The sequence below is a fragment of the Podarcis vaucheri genome (genome assembly GCF_965113315.1).
Source record: "Podarcis vaucheri genome assembly, chromosome: 11".
Classification (NCBI taxonomy): domain Eukaryota; kingdom Metazoa; phylum Chordata; class Lepidosauria; order Squamata; family Lacertidae; genus Podarcis; species Podarcis vaucheri.
The window spans coordinates 29,354,130-29,375,225 of record NC_138749.1 but is presented as its reverse complement, the minus strand read 5'-3'; the positions used below and the strand labels follow the sequence as shown (position 1 = coordinate 29,375,225).

Below are 21,096 nucleotides of genomic sequence, written 5' to 3'. Positions count from 1 at the left end.
AGCCTTTGGCAGCAGACCACTTTTTTGGGGGGGGGAGAGTGGGGGGGTTTATAGATTTCTCCCAAGCACCCGCCCTCCTTCTCGCCGTCCTATATTTCTATATTCATCTGATGGGCGATGGTGGCGTTATTAATTGTAGCCGCGCCTTTGCTTGCTCTTTGCGAGAGCAGCGCTCTAAATTGGCTCTAATAAATATTAGCCGCTAGATTAGGCGAGGTGAAGCTGGCGCGGCGCTCCATTTTCGACCTGTAGCCTCTGCAAAGCCGCCAGTTCTGCGCCAGATTAGCCCCATCCATCCAGTGTCAATGGTTGTCTTGTTGAGAAAATCAGTGAGTAAACACGGCTGACAGAGAGGGGGCTCAGCTGATTACTCATACAAATAGACTGCAAACTCCTCCAGGAGAAGCTGTTTCCAGAGATGGGTTTCTCGCATTGACAGCGCGCCTTCTCCCAGGATCGTGTGTCCTGCTGTTCCCACTTTGTCCTCCATCAATCACACAATTGTGTCCGGGATGTTTTATAGAGTCACTTAATATCCCTGCCTTCATCTCTATTCACTTAGAGAATGATCTGCCGTAAGGGGGAAAGGCTTTTCTTCTCTCTCTCTCTCTCTCTCTCGCTTTCTTCCCCCCACAGACAAACCCGGGCCACAATAGCTCTGGTGGGGGAAACGCAGCCAATCGGGGGAAGCCGGGAAAATCTTGCCCGGCTTTCTGATGCAAATATATCAAACCATCCATGAGATATTTCAATTCCAGCCAACCCTGTGGTTTACATGTCGCCCGCTATTCCTTTATTGTCTGGTGTTATTACATTACCTCCAGCTTCTCATAATCACCTGGGGTAAGAAAAACAAAATTAGGGGGGGGGGAGAAAAGGTTACTGGTTGAGAAAGGAAATGCTAAAGCTACATTGCACCTTCACACACACAAAAATAGCAAGAAATATACAGAGAGAATCTGATCTGTTGTTACCATCCATTAGCATCCCATTTTGGGTTTTAAGTTGATTAACTGACTCGAATTTAACTGGTTAATGGTTCAATTAGTCACTTGATTTGAGAATCTCAATCGTGGTGGCAAGTGGAAGGTATAAAAAGAAGCGAAGAGTTTCTCTCGCCTAAATGAAGCAAGAGAATAATGCATGGCTTGCGAGGAATCACCTTCAGCGCATTCCTCGAAACCAGAGGTGAAGTCAGCCTGACAACGGTGCCACCAACATCGTACTCATCCGTTTAAAAGTCGCATTTGAAGATTGCTTCCTTAAGCACGCTTAGCTGAAAGGAGGCTTCCTTGAAATCAATTGCGCTGGCTTGAAAGTTTGGTGTTGGGTGTGTGCTGCTTTTTCCTTTTTGTTAATTTGTGGCTGTCAATGGACTCATTACTCCCAGTCACTTAGTAAAAAGGACCCCAACACACGCAATTCCAAAGTAAGTTCCGATTAGGTGCATCGGGCTTGTTTACAAGTAAATCTATTAAGAATCAGGTCTTTAAAGTTACATAACAGTAACTGGCATAATTTATGGAAAGGCCTTGGGTAACTCCAGTTACAGCGCTCTCACCAGTCTTTTAAACATTTGACAGCAGCCCAAGACCAAAAGACCTGGCTTAACCGGATTAGTGGACGCAATAAGTGAAGTTCAACATCAAAATATAAAAAGTTTCAGATAGACTGTAGTACTGTAAAATTGCGACGGGTCCCATAATCCAGTTAAAACAATGCACTTAGTATAATGATAGTATAGTAATAATGATTGTGGGTCCCAGCTTCACTGGGTAGTGCATCTCTTTCCATGAGTGCGCATTTTCTTCGCAACTGCTTTGTCCCTGGCCTGTTCTTACTGCCATATTCAAATAAGCATCACCATCACGTTTCCCTTGTAACTAGAATGGCCAGCCGGTCTAAGACGGCCTTGAATGCTGGAGAATGTTAAAGACAAGCGAAGGAGTTACAAGGTATTACTGTTGAAGTGCCTCATCTGCAAATTAGATTGCTACACAATTAATCAGAAAGTTAATTAATGAGCAAGTTACTAATTAGGACAATTTAAAACCGATGTTTATAGAGTCTTACTTTAAAAAAAATAAAAATACCAGCCAGCTAATTGGCCCATACCTTGGTTTCATAACTCATCACCAAGGTTATAATGCTACAGATGCTTTGTTTATTATGTAACACAAGGCAATTATGTCAGTATTATATTGGGCGCATCGTGAATCAATCTTGGAAATTTTGTTATCACTTTAAAGGCTGATATTTCTTAAAATAATAGAGAGAGGAGTATAACTGGGGAGGAGGTGGTTATTTTTCGTCACTCTCTCCAGAGACCTGACAAAGCCTGAATCTTTACCTGCTACAGCTTCCTGCAATACACACAAGCAGCTAGAGAGAGAGTAAGTCACGTTTCGCTGAGGTAAATAGCCAAATTACTATTGATATCGTAATAGGGGCTCTTGGATTTCCTCAAGTAATTGGGCATTGAGCAGTAGGGCAGACTAGATGTCCTTTAAGTTTCCTCCTAACGCTAATTCAACCATGATATGATTGTAAGTCTCTGTGACATACTCCCAGGTATTCTGCCTACTCCCTTGGCAATTCTGGAAAATCAGGGTTTTGTTAATGGGTGATATATAAATTGTTTTATATCCAATCTTATTAGCTCATGGTGTTTTGTAAAAAAAAAAAAGTTCTCTCCATATTTGCGATAAAATATCACAAACAAACAAACCCGAGAACAAGAAATATCATTTAAAAAGCAAACAAACCACTAACATCTCTTCCCCTTTAAATGGGTGGTGGAACATAACTAGCTAAAATAAACGTATCGATGTGTAAGGACTGGGTAACATTCAATACCTGTGAAATAATGTCGATATAACTCCTTAAAACTAGGGATGAGAGGAATTAAGACTTATGAAATGCATAAAACTATGGTGGCAGCAGACCCAATAGTGAGTTTATTTTCCAAATATCCTGAATTGGGGGGGGGGAAGAGAGAATCGCGTTTACCTGAATACCTATAAAATTCGTGAAGACTTTAAACTTTAAATATAAGGATAAACTCCACAAAGCCTGTGTGTGTGTGTGTGTGTGTGTGTGTGTGTTTGAGCATCCACGTCAGACTTCAGTAGAAAATGACCTTTATTGTTTTTAGTGGAAGGGGCGCATGAGCGCAGGCGCTGCCGCCGACTTGCCTTTGCGTTTGCTCTGTGGCGAGGCGAAGACATGACAGCAAGCCCCCATTGTCTGTTAGGTCCCCAAATGCTGATTAATTCTGCGCGCTGTAATGGCTCAGGTGTGTGTATCCTCAAACGGTACCGAGCGCTTGTCTAACCCTCATCTCCTTGCACCAAGCCTTCCTTCCCCTATCCTCTTAAACACAGAAGCCAATAATTCCTACGAACTCAGCAATATACAACCTTAGTACATTTACTCCACAGTCCTTCCCGTAAAGGCAATGAAACAGCGACGAACTAAAATCTACCACGCCAGAATCAGGTCGATCTTCCACTCAAAACAAAACAAAAATGTAATCAATGAACCCCCTTGAAGTTTGGGGGAGAGCTGTTTTTGCTCCCTCCCCTTAATGCAAATATTTTCAAATTTGCTAAGCTAAACCAAGATTCTCATAAGCAAGTAGAGTTAAAGTCTTGTGCAGAGGACTTGCTTCCCTGTAGCTTGGGAGGTGGGTATATTTCATTCGCAGGGTTGGGGCCAAGTGTGCCTTTCGGCAGTCACAATTCTGCCTCGCTTTCTCTAAACAAGGCCAAATTCATGCATGTGTTCTCCAGGAATCTTGTTAATCATTCTGACTGGGGCATAACACGTTCGCACGTGTGTTTGTGTATGTGCGTATGTATGGAGGAGGTTATACCCGAATTAGCTCTCCTGCTGCGGATGGGTAGGGGAAAGGCGAGAACTAAGCCGAACTATTTAGGGGCGTTTCTGGACAGTGTATATCGAGCTGCCTATTTTAGAAATCGGCATTATAAGTAGTTCCGGGTCACCATTCGCTAGTGTAGTTCAAGTTGCTGCTCCTTAGCAGTTGTTTGGAGCGCCATAACGCACCCAAACAACTCCTGGCAATCTCATCTTCAACCATGAGGAGTACATATAGGTAATTTTTAATGAAGAGGTTCCTGTACCACGTTATTAGCAATAAATCTACACTATTCTTTGTTGGTTAAAATCATTATCATCATCATCGCTATCATTACTGAACTCATTATTCTTGTGTTACTATCAGAGTAGATTTATGATAATACCCACCATCACGCCTGAGCTAAAGAAGGTGTAAAGGTTTGATTAATAGCTGCTTTCACGTTTTAATACTCGACATTTTCTCACTTTTTTGTAATAAATAAGGACCGTAATAATTACAGGAGGTAATTGCTGCTCTGATCAGACGCATATGTGTTTCTCTTAAAATCTCCAGCGGACACAAGATCGGATCAATGCGAAGCAGAGCCTAAGAAAATAATAAGGTATTGTCCAGCAACACGGATAACTGAAAAAGTAAACCTCTGAAAAAAGAAAGAAAGAAAGAAAGAGAGAGAGAAAGAAAGGCGAATTTCTTCATAGAACGATCCGACGCTTTCTGGGTGCGCCTACCAATCTGGATGGGCCACGTGGATGGGCCGCTCCAAACCTCACAAAAGCCCCACAACTGGATGCGAGCGTGTCAGCTTGCCAGACAATTAGAGCTGGATTGCAGAATGGTTCAGGGACGAAGATATTATTGGACTGTCTTCGTCACTTTGTCTTTGCACACATACATGCTGCACGCAGAAACGGGTCTAGATACTCTGGATAACCCGTCATCCATCCTCGCTGGCGGTGAATTACCGAGCGGGAGAGAGAGGGAGAGGGAGGGGAGCGAGCGAGCGAGCGAGCGAGTCTGGCGAAGAGCAGCACAACACTCTATCTGTCCCTTAAAGGTTACACGGCGCACTGCTTCGCTTTGTCTTCCTCGTGCCCTTTCCTGGCAAAAATGGAGACATCACATCCTTGCCCAGCCCCGGCTCAGTATTTATGAAGGTTTTCTGACAAATAGGCAGGCTGGCCACGCATGGGTGGCTGCCTTCATTCCGCACTTGGCTTGTTTACATAGGACCAGCACCATTTCCACGGATTAAACAAATCACAGCGAGAAGAAGACATTTATAATCCGCCAACGAGGCCACAGGCAGTTAAAAATGGTGCGTGTGTGGATGTGAGAATGGCGGTGAGGAAGAAAAATAACGTCTCTGGCCAGGGAGCTGACCTTCTCCTGAGAGGGCAACTCAGGGGTATACAGAGATAAATGCAAGTTATATATAATAGTACAAGCACACACATTGTATACATATATACAGAGTGCCATATATTGCATTATTATATTATGAGCCTTACACATTTTTTTCCTATTTAAGGAATTTTCTGCAAAATGGGCCAATAATAATAAACTACTCTCTGATCATTGACTAAGGAAGTGCATATATTATGTATATCATGTACATAATATATGTATTGCATATAATTATATATAGTTATGTCAGTACTGAATAGATCATATTGGCACTAACAAACTGGCCATAATTCAGAGCACAGTGTTATGCACTGAAATTCCATTAATATCGGTGGGTTTAAGAAAGTGTGGCTCACTACTGAATAGTGGCCACTGTGAAGAATATACATTGCTAATATGTACAATTATTGGACATATAATTCCATATACACCCATACGTTGCAGTATATGTGAAAGTCTGTTTTGATATAACAGGCTGGGTGAGCAATTCACATGTGTTTGTGCAAAGGTTAATCACACTCTTACCTAATATATAAGATTACATCTTTATATACATATTCTCTGGATGAATCCATGAATGTAAACAGGTTATCCTCAAAATGTAAACAGGTTATCCTCTGTTTAAAATTGGAATTTTGACTGGCTACAAGGCCTGCATCCCGCAAGACTAGATTGTCTGGAAGTGCGTTAATCCAGAATGGTTGCCAAAAATATTTTATTCTGGTCGATTGGATGGCCTTAAAACAACATGGGAGCACAACCAATGGCGTTGGGCTGCATTCCCTTAACGAGAGACTCGCCGAAGGTTGAGCCTGACACACATCACAAAACCTTTTCTGATCGATATCATATCCAGTGGCGTAGCGTGGGGAGGTGCAGGGGGGCCGGCTGCACCGGGCGCAACATCTGGGGGGGGGGCGCTCGCTCGCACTCGCAGTGCTAAAATCAGTGCTAAAATCCACGGATTAGGGGGCGCAAATTACTTGCCTTGTTCCGGGTGCTGACAACCCACGCTACGCCACTGATCATATCACCCCGTTAGAAGGGGGTGGTTTTGGTTTTTGTTTAAATGTAGGGCTTGCTTGCCACGACATCCCCCCCCCCCAAAAGCCTGTGTCTAGAACTGTAACTTTAGGGCTAAGGCGAACAAGAAATGGGAAACAATGGCAGATAAAGACGCTCATGGGCATCCAAAGACCCTGATCTTTAAGGCTGGCATTCAGCTCCCGTGGGAATCTCCCTCAAGTGCGTTAAGTTTGAAGCCTTCACCCTAAGATCGGAATGGCGAGAAACAGTCACGTGGATAGGGTGGGCTAAGGGTGGCGATGGAATTCGAATCGAGCAGGCAGTTGAGGGGAAGCGCCTTTTAGTTTGCCGGGGCCAGGCGGGGGGAAAGGGCGCTTAGGGTGTCAGCACAATTCCGTTCACACAAGTCACGCTTCTTGTTCTCGCCATTCACCCGGAAGTATAAATGAAATAAATCCCGAGGTGGTTTTTTTTTTTATTCCCCGCCACCTCCTCCCCGTCAGGAAAGTCGAGCATGTTTGTATTATGATTTCTCGCTGCCTCTCTCTCTGGGCTAAGAATGATAGCGCTGAGGAAGGAACCATGACTGGAAATGTTGCCCTTCCTCTTATGTCAGCTATCAGGGCAGCTCGCGGCTGCTGCTGCTTGCTTGCTTTCCCTCCTCCTCCTTTCCACTGCAGCTGGTGGGGTGGTTGTTTTGTTTTTTTTAAATATATATTTTTTTATGACAGATGTCAGCCACCTCAGGCAGCGGGAGCGAGAGGAGGAAGGAAATTCCCCACAAAATAGCAATGGTTTCGAAAAAAAAGGATCACAACAAAAATATTGAATAAATTCCCTTTTAATTTATTTGATCATTCCACATTACGGAGCTATGAATTGCTCAAATTTGATAACAAGTACTCAATTCAACTCATTATGTAAGTTAAATTAGACTTCGATAAAATTTCAGTGGCGCGCAGTGGTTCCTAAAATGAAATGTAATTTGTGCAAGAATTTGTTGTATCTGTCACAAATATTTCCAATTAGCGGCCGTAATTATTTGATAGTTTCTGCAATTATGGCTTAAACGGGTGAATTTGGGACTGTGGAGGACCCTAATTGGCCTAAATTTGATATTTTGCATATTTGCATAATGAGGAAATTGGTAGAAAATTGTGTTCATTCATTTGTGAAAAATCCTATGAATTTTATGAATTTGAAAGCTCTGTTTGTGCAGACTGTGACTTTGCTTGCTGATCCCTGAGGAGCTCGCGCTGAATGCCTGAGCGGGCAGCGCGCCAACTTCTCCACAAGGAGGAGAGAGAGAGAGAGAGAGAGAGAGAGAGAGAGAGAGAGGAAAAAAAGAGAAAGAGAAAGAGAGAAAGGGTGGGTGGGGGAGGGGAACAGGAAGAGCCACGGCCGCGCGCGCCAAACAACGGGAAATTCTGCGCATGCGCACGCGGTTCAGCCTCTTCTAGGCGTGATTGCAAAGCGCTGGAGGCGTAGCGCCCGCGCGCTTTGTGCTGAGGGGGAGCGGCGATAGCTGAGAGCTGCTGCTTTTTCAGTATCCCGCGGTTCGTTTTCTGTCACATATGCCTACGCAGGTGCGCGTGAGAAAAGAGCCCGGCCCTCCTCTCGGAAGACGCTGAGAGGCTGAGCAGGCTCGTGCACGCGTGATTTTCTTAAGCGAAATGGCCAAATGCCTCTCTCCTTTTAGCGGGCGCGTTTGTGTGATCTATGGCTCTGTCATTTTGAAACAGTTAAAAGAGAAGCCAAAGCCTGGGCTTTTAAGATGCCGGCCCAGCAACCCCATTCATCATTGCGTCGCGGCGTTTTTTAACGTCCCCGCGCTCGGCTGGGGTTAACGTCTTAACAACTCCTTTGACGCAAGGCAGAGTCTAGATCCAGCAGCCCAAGGGGTGGGTGCTCAACAGAAGAGACCCTGTGGAAAAGAAGAATCGGGAAGCCCGCGTGAGAAAGAGGAGGGTTCCCCCCCCCCGAAAAAACAGCATAAGAAAATAAATATTCTCTACGTAGGTTAGGAGGGAGAAAAGTGAGTTTATTATAATTGGGTTTATAATTATTGCCTTAGGCCAAGGTTCAAATCCCTAGTTTAGAGGTGCTTGAAGGAGATTGAGTTATACATCACTTTGGGATTCACTTTATACACACACACACACACACACACACACACACACTATAAATAATGATTTGCCCTAGTTTTAGTTATTCCCACATCTTTTATTCTTTTTATTTCCATACTTCTTAAAAAGTACCTCATTCCTAAATAAGGAAATGGAAGTGATAATGCTAATACAGCCAATTGCAGGTAGGGGTGTGAGCAGCCCAGTTAAAGGTGTCCACTCATCAGTTGAAGAAGTGGTTTAGGAAACTGGTTTTCTAGATGAAACTGAGTAAAATGAAGGAAGGGTCAGGAGGTCAGGTTTCAAACCTATGAAGGAATGTTATGAGCTCGCAACTGTGTTTCTTGATCTAACGGGGCAGGTTATCGGGTGTGAGTTTAATGGTGGCCTTGGATAAGCCACTCCTTAGCATTTGAACAGTGACTTCTTGAGACAAGAATTGGAAGTACGTTGCAAGCCTTTGTGTGCTGTATGTGTTTATGTGTTGGAGTTCACATACTGTTTACTCCTGTTGGATGAACTATCAAGGGCAGGGCAGAGCGAGGCTACCCTGTGCCTTCTAAGCTAGCCTGCTACACTCAGGTATCATGGAGGGTGTTGTCCCGTTGTCAGTGTTGAAGTGATACTAAACTGCCAGTCTCGGTGGCTTTTGTACATGAAGTACAAAGAGGCACTATCTGCTTCAGGTAGCCCAATGTTTTGGGCTGGCCCTTGTCAAGGGAAGCAGTGGCTCAGTTGGTATGGGGGGGAAACCATGTACAGTTTAGACCTGGGGTGGCCAGCCTGGTGGCCAACCATAGCAAATGGTCAAGAATGAGGGGTATTCTAGTTTACATCTTCTGGATGCTGGGAATCCCTATTCTAGACTAGAGATTCTGTGTAGTGAGGTGAGGGATGGTAAGTTGATGTAAAGAACAGATAAAAAGCATTGTGAGCAGCTAAAAGGAAAACCTCTCTGGACCTAAACACAGGATAGTTGTGTGTGTTCTTTGTGGGAAGGTGGACTTAAAAGTGCTATTAACCAAGAATGTGAAGGTTGGGGGTGGCGGGTTTTTCATATTATTCAGCACACATTCATATTTAAATAGCTTGTTAAACGTTTGGTGGCAGTTTTCAAGTACATGTAATATTTAACTTTTCATGCAGGAAATACATACTCTTGAAACAGTTTAATTATTAGGTTTAAACTCAAGTTGCAAATCACATACTGTACTCTGGAGTTGTTTTATTTGAATGAATGGACTTACTTTGGTGATAGAGACTTAAGGAGTATGAGCCCAGTTTTACCACTAATATTTTCTCTTACGATTTGTAGCTAGGCATTAAAAGAAAGCAAGTCTATATTTGTGTCACTTAAAAATATATATTTTGAATTCTCAATCCACAAATCTCCCCCCTGTCCAGATGGAACAAAGAAGTCTTCAAAAGTTCCAAATCCTGACCTGGGAATATTATATAACATTCCGCTAGAGAGTTTTATATACTTCATTTTATGTCCCCTGGGTAACTTTACTGGGTTAGCACTTTCCCTATTGCCATGGAGCTGCATAATATGTGAAGATGTACTGCACTCTAAATGCTTAAGTGCTCTGTCTTACAGTGCTTTCCTGGTAAAGGTCAACATAAATTCATCTTCCATTGATGCAGCATTTGTTTTTGGCTTCTAAAGCATGCTGTGTTAGGGATGGAAAAGAATTTCCATTAAAATGTAAACAGTGAATGGACAGGTATATGGAGCTACTGCTGAGCATTTGGCAGTGTTCTCTTTTTTGTATGTGTGATTGGGTGGTTTGGGGAGCTCTTAAGTTGAGATATGCTTCTAATAAGTGTTCTTTGTCCTCTTTTTTCCATTACCAATATGGCTTGATCTCATACTACTTCCAGAAGATACTGTTGTGCACACCTGTGGCTTCAGAGCTGTAAATATGAAAAGGTAGCAAGCACACCTGTTTCCAACAGAAAATGAGTGCTTGGTGGGAAATCCTGATTCAAACACCAGGGGTTGTTTGTGCATGCATTCTTTTTGAAATAGACATGCATGCTTACCCTTCCCAAATTATTCCTTCATGCATTATAATACAAAACCATTGTAGAAAGTGTACAGCCAAAGGCTACACTATTAGGTGTACTTAGAAGGGAGAAAAATCTCATTTGATTGCAGTGCAATCCTAAACATGTATAATAGGAAGTTAATTCTCCATTTAATTCTTTCAGACTTATGGAGCAAGCCTGTGTATGCCTACACAAAAGTATATACCCCACTGATATAGTAGGAGTTATTCCCAAGTGTGAGTGTGTAGGATTGTGGCCTTACTTCCAAACAAGCATATATAGGATCATACTGTAAGGACTGTTTAACAGTGCCAGAGATCATCACTTCTTTTTCATAAAGGCCAGCTTAGAGTGCCCCTAAGTTCTTGATTAGCCGGGTCACAGAGCCTGCAATGGCCAACTTCAGGATGGTAACAAAACTAATGTTGCCTTAATTTATTTATTTAATATGCTTCTATCTTGCCTTTCTATTAATCAAATTTTTAGGAATATATTAGTTATAATGTGCATTTGCTACAGAACTGTGTTGAGTACTTGCTAAAATTGTAACATGAAGCTCTAATAGCCTTTCTGTTGTTGTTTGTGTATGTCATTCAGACTTGTTAGAGACTTTGGGCTCACCAGGGCTTTGTTGTTGTTTAGTCGTTTAGTCTTGTCCGACTCCTGCACATATACCTGCTGGTAACCAGGGCTTACCTCAGTGTATTTCTTCGTCGTACATGAGATGGGGTGTGGTGTGCTTGTGGGAAAGCTGTGTGTATTTCACTGTATTAGCAGGTATACAGCACAGCTTTGTAATGCATAACTCTTAACATTGTCACATAGTTGGGACAATGCTGGCCAGGATCCAAACAACTGTGAAACTAGTTCCATGAACCCAAGGAGGCTTTAGATTTGTTTCTCTTGAACATTAGCCTCACACCATGCTGCACAGCAAATCTCTTTTGAAACTGTATGGAGTTTAAGAGGGGAATAAAGGACTCCACTGTGGTGTATGAGCTTACGCAGTTCTTTAGATCTCAGCTTCTCAAACCATAGATGTAAGAACCTATGGAGAGGGCAAGATAGCTCTATGGTAGTAAATGTATAAAACAAATAGAATAAACTTATTAATTGGCAAATAGGTGATCTTTCATAGTACATCAGAAAACCACCACCTGAGGTGTGTGCCTCACTCTGCCAAATTGTAGGATTAGTCCCTGAGACTGTAGGTGATCAGAAACGCTAAGCACAGAGGGAAAGACATAACTTGCTGAAATGGAGTACAGAAAATGCCTGAAAGGTGGACCAAATCTAATATTTTGGGGGCTGTTTGCATTTACAGGTAATCCGATAGTTTGGTGGGGAAAACAGTTATTATAAAAAACATTTCTAGGCAATTGCCTTTCTAGACAACTGATCTTAACCCCCATCTTCATGAGACTGCTGTTCAATATTTTTGTAAAAACTGCTAAGTCAAGTCATCAAGAGATTTGTAGTGTGGCGTCAAGCATATGTGAATGACACAGAACTTCCTGCTTTTCCTATTTCATCTAATTCTGGTCAGGTGGTGAAAATGCTGAACCAATGACTGGGATTGGTAATTAAGTGTATAAGAAAAGGTGGAGGTTATGTTGGTGGTCAGTTTGGTTGTGTGGGCTGGTGGTATTCAAACCTATTCTGGATGGGGTTGCATTTCTAAAGAATGACATCTGTGGTTTGGGGATACTCCTAGATCCAACTCTCTCTTTAGAAGCACAAGTAGCCTTGCAGCAGTTTTCCAAAGTGTTGCAAGTTGCTGTAAAGTACAGCAATAATATAGCTGCAGGATTGCTAACTAGGATCAGGTAGTGGGAAACCACCTTGTTTGTGCTTAAGCTAGGAATGGGGACCCTGTGTTGAATAATAAGCAGCTAGGGGAGAAGGAGGAGAGGATAGAGGTTGAAAAAAGAGCTGTAAGTGGGGGAGAGCCCTATTCCCATCCTCTGGTCCCTCTGGAAAGCTCAATAAAACTGCTGTACCTGGAACTGGTTGTAGACAGTGCAGCTGAATGGGACACAGCTGTGGGCACCCACCTTGGGTCTGCCCATGAAAAGCAAGTCTCAAGTGAGAGACTAGGATGATGTCTGCTGTTTCCAGGAGCTCTTCTCGTTGTGAGACTTTTCTGGGTGAGCTGAGAGTTTGTTTGGACCTTGGGTGAGAACCTGGAGGTGGCTGAGAGGGAGAGTGTCAAAAGGAAAATGAATTGATACTGATATATATATTTGTAGCTTTGCATTACTTCTTATATGTAAGTGCATATTTTTGTAATATTTTGTTTAAGTTGTATTTTGTACACTCTGTAGAGCTATTTTTAGTATATTAAGTGGTATAGAAATTAAATAATCAAAATAAATACTCAAATTACCATTGTCCATACTAGTTGGGTCTTATGGGAGTTGGAGTTCAACAACATCTGGCAAGTCACCATCCCTGGTTTAAGTAGTTAATGTTGGCTCACTTCTAACCCTGATTCAAAGTACTGGTGTTTGATTGTGAAGCCACTGAGAATCGGGTACCTGTAGGATCATTCTATAGCTACTGTACTTGCAAATGATCACTGTGTTTATTTTGTGTACATTTAAGCTGTAATTGAATGGTCACCAACTACACTTTTGCATGTCATTGACACTTGACCCTAGTGTTTACATTTTTTAACACCCCCCCTTATAATATATATGCACACACATACCAAATGAGGATAGCATTTTGTGCATCTGAAGAAGTGGGATCTAGTTTATAAAAGCTTATGGTGTAATAAATATGTTAGCCTCATTTGAATGCCTGGTACCACCTCTCCCATTTCATCCTAAGACTATGATTAGATGTAGATTTCATGGCTTAAAAATCAAAGTTTTTTCTTCCCACTGTGCATTACTGTTTTTCTGACAGAGATTGCAGTAGAGTATTGCACACTATTCTGTAATATTTTGGTAAGCCTGATAAAGGTATTGTTCTAATATGGATTTTGAATGCTTTATGAGTGCTTTTGTAGAGACTACATTGTAACCTCTAGAATATGCTTTTAAAAAGCCACAAAGTTAAAAACATGCCTCCTTTGTTTTTCTCTTTAGGTCAGTTTTGTATACTCTGCCAGCTCCAGTGATGAAGAACTAGGATAGATATCAACTAATTGCAAGGCTGTACTTCCATCCGTTACAAAGGAACAGGTATGTGTTATTAGCAGTGCAGTCAGACTAGCTTTACTTTGGAGCTAATAAAATCAAATCTGGTATAGATGGGTGATTTCTTGTTTGTTATTTTTGGCACCTGGAATGGTAATCTGAAATAGTTGAAATAACTCATCCAGTTTTGTTTTGGCTCAAAATTGTTCCACTTCTATTTATTTTTCACTATATCAGTACCTATTTTCTGTTCTACATCTGGCACTATGGAGTTACAAGAATAGCGGACGTAATCCCAAGGAAACTAAGCATGTTCAAACACTCTAGAAATCAATTAAATGGAAAGGCATTAAATTTTCCCTGCATTGCACCTAGCTATTGCAATCCAGTTAAAAGTGGTTGCAGGTAGAGTTGTGATGGGAACGGGTCGTTGCTCAGTAGTAGAATTCAGTTTCCCTAACCCTCCAGTTTGCGGATGAGTGTCTGAATGAACGTGGTGTGTATTGACACAGTCCTCCATCAGGAGAGGATGCAGGATCCAAACCCAGCCTTTTACACACTGGACCTCATAGACTTTACATGATAACATAGAAACAGCCAAAGTTCTACTTTCCTTCACTTAAGATTTTGGCTTCAAATGCTTGGGACACATGATCAATTCACTTAAATTAACTATCTGACTAGGGTTTTCCCCTAGAGCCTTCTGGGGATGGTAGGCTCACACCCTTTCATTATCTGTCTCTAAGCATTCTCTCTGCTGTGGGGAAATCAATAGGGACTGTTTGTCATTATGTTTGGGGGGAAATCAAGCCACTTACATGGGGTCTTGGATTTGGAAGTGTGAATTTCTGCAGGCTCCTATCTTTGGAAATGTTAGCTCTGAATTCTTTTCAGATTTGTCAAAATAAGAATAAAAATATTTTCTGGTTCGGCTAGAAAGCCATCACTTAGTTGGCTCAGCTTGGTTTCCCACCCCCTCTAGTATCTTCTGCAGTCCATCTGTTGAAATGTGAAGCCAAAATGCTTTAGAATTATGTTTTCATAGGGAATTCCCTGTTAATTAGTTATTTCTCTCTGCCATGTGTAGCACACTGATGATATCAGCTATTTTAAGTCCATAAAATGCAATCAGCTGCTCAAAAAGTTTTTCCTCTCTCCTAGGAATCATTTATTTTCTCTGGTTATAAACATGCTGCATTTGAACCTTGGCATGTTGATCATTTGAGCTGCCAGATCTGTTTGCAACACTAAGGTCAATATCCCTGCAACACTGCTGACATAAGAGTGGCATTGCCTTACTGTAGCAGGCAGTAAGCACAATCATTTGTGCAGAATCTTTGTCGTTTAAAAAATAATAATTTCCCATATCCATAATTCAGAATGAATTGGAACATAATTTGATTAAAAATGGCTCCCTTCAACTATCTGTTCTGCATTGACAACCATATTGCGCTTCAAGAACAAGGGGCAGGCTTAAATGTATTTTATGTAAAAGTGCAATGATCACCTATTGATGGGGACATAGGAATGGGATACTTTGAATCATCCCCATCCCCCAAATAAGTGACTGATACTGTGAAAGTGGGTGAAAGTACTGGCCATCTGATTAACTTCATGCGCAAGTGGACTCGCCTTGCAGAATCCATTTGAATGTAAGAACATAAGGAGAGTCCCAATGGTACAATGTAGACCAGCATCCTGTTTCCAACAGTTGGTGGCTAAGATTCCTCTGAAAGTTGGCAAGCAGGATATACAAGCAAAATCTTTCTCTTGTTATTTATTCCCAGTGTTTGGTATTCAGAGGTACACTGCCTCTAAACACAGAGCTTGTACAGTAGTACCTTGGGTTACATACGCTTCATGTCACATACACTTCAGGTTACAGACTCCGCTAACCCAGAAATACTGCCTCGGGTTAAGAACTTTGCTTCAGGATGAGAACAGAAATTGTTCTCCGGTGGCAGCGGGAGGCCCCATTAGCTAAAGTGGTGCTTCAGGTTAAGAACAGTTTCAGGTTAAGAACGGACCTCCGGAACGAATTAAGTACTTAACCCGAGGTACCACTGTATTTAGCAAAAAATCAATATGTCTGGTTGGCTATTTCTGAGTATGCACTCCCATTTCAGGACAGAAAGAAACATTTGCTTCTTGTTTCACCATCAGTGAAAATTTCTTCCTTTGTCTCTCGTTTGAAAAATACATTAATATGTCATTTCTTAGACCATTTTTGTAAGGAATTGTTACGCATGCAGATCAGAATAGAAGCATTCATTAGTACAGTATTAGTAGTAGAAATAATATGTGCCATCAATGTGCATGGCATTTTACAGAGTACAAGAGGACAGGTCCTTGCACTGAGGACCTAACAGTCTAATATTCATGTGATTAGGATCTAGTCACATGACCTAATGCTGGGAAATCAATTTTTCATAAGAATTATATATGAGAAAAAGGATTTGAGTGTTAAATCAGGGAATGAATTCTCACGGTTACCAAAGTGTGGTAAGTCACAATAGTAGAATGGGAAGAAAGCTTTTATATATTTTTAAACTGAAAATTTAAAAATTCTATAAGATAGAAGCCCAGTCATTAATTTTTTAGGTTGTTAGGTTGATGAAAATGGCTAATGTTGAATATACTGTTTGTAATCCTATTTCCCTCCACTCCAATTTATTAACATTTCATCATTTATACAACTTCAGACATCTGCATAACAGTAACAGTGTTTACAACTATGTTTACAAGGGTACCTGAATTGGGATAGGAATAGCTAACAGATATATGTGCAGAGCTTTAATGTTATGGTTAAGATTTACCAAAGTTTAAACAAATGGGATAAATAGTGTTTTTCAGCAATCTCTTTTCTCATTTGTTCCTCCTTCAGCTGTATACTCTTTCTGCCTTTCCTTCATCTGTCTACCACCTGTTCTGTCCCCGTTCTTCAGCTGTTCTGCCTATGAGTGCCCTGCCCCATAGCTTTTCTTCTGATGAGTCATCTTCCCACTTTAGTCCTCAGATTCCTTCCAAACAGCCAAACAAAGCTTCAGCTTCCAACACATTAAAACTTTCAGAAGCATTCTATGACATCATAGTTCAACCTATCACTAGTAGAGATTTCAAGATTACACAATAACCCCCTGTATTATAGTACAGATGCAGCTGTATTACAAAACTTAATCTTAGGCCATCTTTGCCAAAACACAGAAGCCTTAGGTTGCCTCTGATAAATATTCACACTCAGGAGAAAGAGAATTCCACAGTTGGGAAGCAACCATTTTGAGAATTTCCCTAAAAGACAGACCTGGCAAGTGGAGGAGCTTTGAGTGCTAGGCTACTCCTAAGCCCTAGGCAGTTCCTAACTGTGATCATAAAGCACAAAGATATGGAACAGCTGAAATGTGATTTCCCCTCAACTCCCAATGCACATGTTTATGATTTAAGTACAATTTGCTCCGCAAAGTCTAAATAGATCACAGTAGCAAGGGTTCCAAGGTTTCCACCCTTTAAGATTGAAACAGATGTTAGGCAGCACCTCTTAGATTCTATGGTGCTTCGCTGATACTGCTAAAAACATAATGGTTTGGATCATAAGAATTGCCAGTGGAGTTTTGCTTATAAAACAAGGCTTTCCCAGTTCTTCTACCTATCTGTACCCCTGCCACACACAAGGTTGAAAACACAAGTTTGTATGCAGTTTGCTATTTAAATTATACTTTTCATTGAGTACACTTTTAAATTTTATAGCAAGTTACTCAGTATTTAATGACAAATGCATCCATTACCAAGTAAAAAGGCAGGCGTGGAACACCAGCATTTGTGTTTTTAGGAGTACATGTTGCATGTTTCAGTTCCATGCCTTAACCTGTAGCACATGCAGTGTTCCTGAGTGAATTTCATGGCTGAGGCAGGATCTGAATCTCCCCTGTGTAAATCAACACATTCCCCAGTGCACCTTTCTGATTTCCCTTAGTACAATTATATATGCTTATTTTCAAGCATCATATGCAAGGCACTAGATTGAATCTATGGTTTAAAACAAATATTTAGATGATGGGCTGAGAGGGGGATTATTTACCACAGCTGAGAATGTGAGCAGGGACAAGATTATGCTAGGAACATCACATTTTATTTTTTCCTCAAGACTGTATAAGGTAGCTGGCACCCACAAAGGAATATTATAACACTTTGAACAAATCAATCCTGATTCTATTTTCTCTTTCTGTTGGTAAAACACTTTCTTTTTTTTACACATCCAAATAAAAATAAATATCGCCAGTAGGGGGAATAGATGTATAAAAAACAAACTCAAAAATATTTTTATGATATGAAAATGATTTGAACAGCATTAAGCAGTACATCTAAAATTCCTGGAGCATAAATGGGTTTACCACATATTTTCATATAAAGAAAATGTCAAATGGTGAGTATGTGTCTGAATTTAGATTTCTGGAAGCAGTTGTAGCAGTAATTTACCTTTTCTGCACCATAATGCAATATATGGCTTTTATAGTGAGCTTGGGTTATTGTGTCGCTTTCCTAGCTTTTCATTTCTGCTAATAATGAAACTGAGGAAAGAATAATGAGTGAAAGAATGAAACCATCATGATTCTGTCATGGTTGTACGTTCCTTCTACTGTCTACAAAAAAAACCCTGAGAACTGGTTCTAGGCCATCCTTGTAGGTTTGAGTTAAAAATACATGGATAGCTCTAGTTTAAAATCTCCATCTGCCACATCTCAGTATATGGAGCAGCAGCTCTCCAGGGAGGGTTTCCCCTGAGGCTTCTTCTTTATATTAAAGATTTCAAAGCTTTTAATGACACTTACATTTTCTTCTTACAACCTGATTTGTACCTCTACACACCTCAGTATGCTTATTTATTTCATCCATTCAGGTGCTGCCCAAAAAAAGGCGGTAAAGAGAAGGGGAGGGAGCAGTAGGCACAGGGTGGCTTCATAAAGTGTCAGGAATCTGGAGATGGTCTGGTTTTGCCCACCTGTTAAAGGCTACTTCTGTAGTAGTTTAAGATCCATTGTTCTGTTTGCAGGGATGTGGATGTTCTTCTGTGCTGGAGGACCAGCCTCTTGTCTTTTGAGTAGTTTTCCATGGCTGCAGGTGATGTGCTGTAGTGTTAGCATCCACACCAGAAGTGTATATCCCAGTAGCCACATGCTAAGAATGCCAGGATCTCAGTCCTTGACCATGTGAAATATAAAGAAGGGTGCCACTGTGAAAGTGCAGAGTGATTTTCTCTTTCATCACAGAGTAACTAGAGCTACGTCCTACATATATGGGTTTGAAGGTAGCATTTTTAGTTTTGAGGATGTGGCTTCCAAGCATATTTGAGCCCCGACACCTCTCTTTTTAGAAAGTAATTGCAGCAGGATTCACAGGCTGATCCCTGCAAGGTGTAAAAGCATTATAGTTAGCAGGAAACCCTGCAGTCTCAAGGCCTAAATACACATTACAGATATGTGCAAGGATCCCTTTTTCTAAGCAAAGATAGCTTTGGGAGGGGGATGTTTAGAGAGTAGAAGTGTCGGGGGAGAGGGGGCACTTAACCTTTCCCAACCCACTACTTCTCTGCTCCAAGTCACACCTTCAGCTGTTTTATCTCTCCTCTCCAAATCCATGGTGGCGATTTGGAGTAGAGGAACATTGGGCAGAAAAAATTACTTTCCTTTTCTCTTTCCGTACCTGCTTTTTCTCTGCTTCAACCACTTGAAGCTGCTTCTACTTAGAAAAACAGGCTGAGAGATTTGTTGCATGTAGACGTCCAACTACATGGAACACCAAATCGTATTGCATATTGTTTATAAAGTAATATAATGAAAGTCACACCAAACCCTTTAGTTTAAAGTGGTGATTCCCATTCACTTTAGTTATACAGATATATCTTTAAACACCAGGAGGAGCACTGGTATGGACAAACTTGGTTATAATGTCAAAGGAAAAACAAAGATTTTTTGAAATAAGGTTCTATGAGTTAGGTAGACTACAGCTATAATTCCTTGATATCAGTGGGACTGGTCTGTGGAAGTGGAAAATAGATCTGACCCACATGTAGAATTAACAAAAAGAATTGATTGGGCACCTAGATTCAAAACATAGGGCTTTTCACACTCTTCAGCATGAGAGAGCCCCCAGCAGAGTTAAAAACACTTTCAGAGTTAACTAGCAGCATTGCATGGAATATAGCTTGTCAAACCCTTTTGTATATCCTGTTTATTCTGCTTAGAGCTCTTGCAATGAACAGACTACATACTATTAAGTAAATTTTAAAGCTTTACTTACTAAATCCAAAGGTCTGATTCATTCATTGTTCTATGCAGCAGCAAGAAGAACACAAGTAGATTATTCTTGGGTACAAATTACACAGTACACAAAGTTCAAACATGTGGTCTAAACTTTGAGCAAGTTCAGACACATTTGTCCTGATGGATCACATGGTGAGAAGAGAGTGAGAGAAAGGAAGTGAAGCAGCTTAATTTCCTCACAGAGGTAAGGGTGTGTGACCTAGCTGAGTCTAGTGTAATGTTTCTCAAACTTAGGCCTCCAGCTGTTATTGGACTGTAACTCCCATCATCGCTGAGCACTGGTCCTGCTAGGTCTAGCAACAGACCTCTCTGGTCCTAAGCCCTTCATGCACTGAGTAGCATCTATGCATAGTTATATTTGACTGCAGTTTCCCACAATTTTTTCCTGTTATATAGAAGCTAAGCAACAATTCCTGCAGTATTGGTGTAATGACTTGTGTGACATTGTGCTAGTGAAGCAATCAGTAAGCCCTTTGGTTCCCAAATTGGGGGGTGGGGGTGGAGGCGGTGGTGGAAGAGATTTCATATTGCTTGTAGGGATGGGGGAGAACTCTGCTTCAGTTCAGCATTTTAAAATTGTAAATCTACCTAACTTGCACTTTCCCAAACAATATGATAACCAAAACATAGCTTTCCTTTGAAATAAGTACTTCTCAAAGAAAGTGTATATTAGGGGAAAGTGAGCATGCAAATGCATATTTCAGTGAAAATATAATACAAAAGTACATTATTAGGGAAAATTTCATACAAAAATGTATAAGGAGAAATGTACACAAAAATGCTAATGATTTTTAATGGCTTAAAAAAAAAATCACGGTGAAGAAATGTGATAAACTGAATTAAGGCTGGAAAAATAAGAAATTGAGAGAAACCGAAGTGAAAGATTCATTCTTCCCTTGTTGCTTGCTGATTGTTTCCCCAAACTTTTTAATGGTTCAGGGGAACTAGCAAACTTACCTTGGATATAATAGTCAGATATTTTGTCATTTTTGAAAATAAAAATTTATTAACAACCTGTGGCAAGATCATTGGCAGAGCTCTTGCTGTCCAGGTCCCTTCCCCCAAGAAGCCCCTTTCTCAGGATACTAGTGTCACATAGCCCCACAACAGGCTGTTAACTACATACATACATCATTTTATTTGTA

The 21,096-nt window shown here is 41.1% G+C and overlaps 2 long non-coding RNA genes across 9 annotated transcripts in view; one reads left to right on the top strand and one right to left on the bottom strand.

The window, feature by feature from the left end:
• Positions 1-347: 347 nt before the first annotated feature.
• LOC309514754 overlaps positions 348-21,096 on the bottom strand; it is a 37,939-nt gene continuing 17,190 nt past the window's right edge. For both annotated transcript variants that reach the window (XR_014212171.1, XR_014212172.1), the window contains one exon: positions 348-838. This is a non-coding gene — a long non-coding RNA (uncharacterized lncRNA). The remainder of the gene's footprint in view (positions 839-21,096) is intronic.
• LOC309514725 overlaps positions 6,660-21,096 on the top strand; it is a 152,427-nt gene continuing 137,990 nt past the window's right edge. For 5 of the 7 annotated variants that reach the window (XR_014212125.1, XR_014212126.1, XR_014212129.1 and 2 more), the window contains exons 1-2: positions 7,742-8,348; positions 13,584-13,679. This is a non-coding gene — a long non-coding RNA (uncharacterized lncRNA). Of the gene's footprint in view, positions 7,234-7,741; positions 8,349-13,583; positions 13,680-21,096 lie in introns of those variants that run through there. The other 2 variants (XR_014212127.1, XR_014212128.1) reach the window with 2 other exon arrangements.